This window comes from Heptranchias perlo, unplaced genomic scaffold (genome assembly GCF_035084215.1).
Source record: "Heptranchias perlo isolate sHepPer1 unplaced genomic scaffold, sHepPer1.hap1 HAP1_SCAFFOLD_721, whole genome shotgun sequence".
In the NCBI taxonomy this organism is placed as follows: domain Eukaryota; kingdom Metazoa; phylum Chordata; class Chondrichthyes; order Hexanchiformes; family Hexanchidae; genus Heptranchias; species Heptranchias perlo.
In genome coordinates, this window is record NW_027139752.1 from 76,534 (window position 1) to 80,000 (window position 3,467).

At 60.0% G+C, this 3,467-nt stretch overlaps 1 pseudogene; it reads right to left on the reverse strand.

Moving 5' to 3' along the window:
* Nucleotides 1-315: 315 nt before the first annotated feature.
* The window catches only part of LOC137318728 (octapeptide-repeat protein T2-like), a 5,481-nt pseudogene continuing 2,329 nt past the window's right edge, over nt 316-3,467 (reverse strand).

Genomic DNA, 3,467 nt, shown 5'->3' on the forward strand with positions numbered 1-3,467 from the left:
TCTGTCTCTCTCTCTCACTCTCAGTCTCTCTCTCTCACTCACTCACAGTCTCTCTCTCTGTCTCGCTCACTCTCGCTCTCAGTCTCTCTCTCTCTCTCCCTCACTCTCAGTCCATCTCTCTCTCTCTCTCACTCACAGTCTGTCTCTCACTCTCACTCTCTCTCTCACTCTCAGTCTGTCTGTCTCTCTCTCTCACTCTCACTCTCTCTCAGTCTCTCTCTCTCACTCTCACTCTCAGTCTATCTGTCTCTGTCTCTCTCACTCACAGTCTGTCTGTCTCACTCTCACTCACAGTCTGTCTCTCTCACTCTCTCTCTGTCTCTCTCTCACTCTCCAACTCTGTCTGTCCGTCTCTCTCTCTCTCTCTCTCCCTCTCACTCACAGCCTGTCTCTCTCTCTCTCACTCACAGTCAGTCTCTCTCTCTCACTCACAGTCTGTCTCTCACTCTCACTGTCTGTCTGTCTCTCTCTCAATCTCACTCACTTTCTGTCTCTGTCTCTCTCTCACTCTCACTCTCACTCTCACTCTCTCTGTCTCTCTCTCACTCTCTCTGTCTCTCTCTCACTCTATCTCACTCTCTCTCACTCTCAGTCTGTCTGTCTCTCACTCTCACTCACAGTCTGTCTCTCTCTCTCACTCTCACTCAGTCTGTCTGTCTCTCACTCTCACTCTGTCTGTCTTTCTGTCTCTCTCACTCACAGTCTCTCTCAGTCTCTCTCACTCAGTCTCTCTCAGTCTCTCTCACTCACAGTCTCTCTCTTTCTCTCTCTCTCACTCAGTCTGTCTCTTTCTCTCTCTCACTCAGTCTGTCTCTTTCTCTCTCTCACTCACAGTCTGTCTCTTTCTCTCTCTCTCACTCACAATCTGTCTCTCTCTCTCACACTCAGTCTGTCTCTCTCTCACTCTCACAGTCTGTCTCTCTCTCTCTCTCTCTCACACACACAGTCTGTCTCTCTCTCTCACACACACAGTCTGTCTGTCTCTCACTCACAATCTGTTTGTCTCTCTCTCACTCACAGTCTGTCTCGCTCTCTCACTCACAGTCTGTCTCGCTCTCTCACTTTCACTCTCACTGTCTGTCTCTCTCTTTCTCTCTCTCTCTATCTGTGTCTCTGTCTCTCTATTTCTGTCTCAGTCTCTCCCTGTCTGTCTCTCTCTCTCTTTCACACACTGAGATTAGGATTGTGACTATAATCCCACTTGTTCCACAGATGCTGGACTTTCTGTGGCACTGTCGATCAGAGATGACACTGTTGGTCCATCAGAGTGAGTCGTCGATGGGGCCCAGGCTTCTCCGATCCTGCAGCTCATCCCAGCTCCTGACCCCCACTTCCTCACTCCTGCGTCTATTCCAGCACAGGTACGGGGACAACCGATACTTTCTGTCTGACCTCTAACTCTGGGCTCACTGGACAGTGATCAGGAGCAGGAACCCTGGCTGATTTCCCCTCTCTCTCTAACCCAGGGGTCACTAGACAGTGATCAGGAGCAGGAACCCTGGCTGATTTCCCCCTCTCTCTAACCCAGGGGTCACTGGACAGTGATCAGGAGCAGGAACCCTGGCTGATTTCCCCCTCTCTCTAACCCAGGGGTCACTGGACAGTGATCAGGAGCAGGAACCCTGGCTGATTTCCCCTCTCTCTAACCCAGGGGTCACTGGACAGTGATCAGGAGCAGGAACCCTGGCTGATTTCCCCTCTCTAACCCAGGGGGTCACTGGACAGTGATCAGGAGCAGGAACCCTGGCTGATTTCCCCCTCTCTCTAACCCAGGGGTCACTGGACAGTGATCAGGAGCAGGAACCCTGGCTGATTTCCCCCTCTCTCTAACCCAGGGGTCACTGGACAGTGATCAGGAGCAGGAACCCTGGCTGATTTCCCCCTCTCTCTAACCCAGGGGTCACTGGACAGTGATCGGGAGCAGGAACCCTGGCTGATTTCCCCCTCTCTCGAACCCAGGGGTCACTGGACAGTGATCGGGAGCAGGAACCCTGGTTGATTTCCCCCTCTCTCTAACCCAGGGGTCACTGGACAGTGATCGGGAGCAGGAACCCTGGTTGATTTCCCCCTCTCTCTAACCCAGGGGTCACTGGACAGTGATCAGGAGCAGGAACCCTGGCTGATTTCCCCCTCTCTCTAACCCAGGGGTCACTGGACAGTGATCAGGAGCAGGAACCCTGGCTGATTTCCCCCTCTCTCTAACCCAGGGGTCACTGGACAGTGATCAGGAGCAGGAACCCTGGCTGATTTCCCCCTCTCTCTAACCCAGGGGTCACTGGACAGTGATCGGGAGCAGGAACCCTGTGAGCAGCGCCAGGGAGCTGGATGGATAGTTTATGAGGGATGTGTTGGAGGGGTTGGATAGAGTGTGCTGCGGGATTGTCCCTACTCTGGGCCCAGGATGATGGAGACTGACCCTCCTGTACTCTCCAACGTGTGACTCCACCTCTTCGTTTTTTAACAGGTTCTCCCGACCCAACACTTCCTGGAGCTTGGCTCGGTCTCACAGTCTCGGATTTGGCAAGGTGAGTGAGGTCCGACTCTCCCCCGGGGTACGGGTCTCCCCGCGGGGCACTGACTCTCCCCCGGGGTACGGGTTCCTCCCACGGGGCACCGACTCTCCCCGGGGTACGGGTCCCCCCCCCGCGGGGCACCGACTCTCCCCGGGGTACGGGTCCCTCCCACGGGGCACCGACTCTCCCCGGGGTACGGGTCTCCCCCGCGGGGCACCGACTCTCCCCGGGGTACGGGTCCCTCCCACGGGGCACCGACTCTCCCCGGGGTACGGGTCTCCCCCGCGGGGCACTGACTCTCCCCCGGGGTACGGGTTCCTCCCACGGGGCACCGACTCTCCCCGGGGTACGGGTCCCCCCCCCGCGGGGCACCGACTCTCCCCCGGGGTACGGGTTCCTCCCACGGGGCACCGACTCTCCCCGGGGTACGGGTCTCCCCCGCGGGGCACCGACTCTCCCCGGGGTACGGGTCTCCCCCGCGGGGCACCGACTCTCCCCGGGGTACGGGTCTCCCCCGCGGGGCACCGACTCTCCCCGGGGTACGGGTCCCCCCACGGGGCACCGACTCTCCCCGGGGTACGGGTCTCCCCCGCGGGGCACCGACTCTCCCCGGGGTACGGGTCTCCCCCGCGGGGCACCGACTCTCCCCGGGGTACGGGTCCCCCCACGGGGCACCGACTCTCCCCGGGGTACGGGTCTCCCCCGCGGGGCACCGACTCTCCCCGGGGTACGGGTCTCCCCCGCGGGGCACCGACTCTCCCCGGGGTACGGGTCTCCCCCGCGGGGCACCGACTCTCCCCGGGGTACGGGTCTCCCCCGCGGGGCACCGACTCTCCCCGGGGTACGGGTCTCCCCCGCGGGGCACCGACTCTCCCCGGGGTACGGGTCTCCCCCGCGGGGCACCGACTCTCCCCGGGGTACGGGTCTCCCCCGCGGGGCACCGACTCTCCCCGG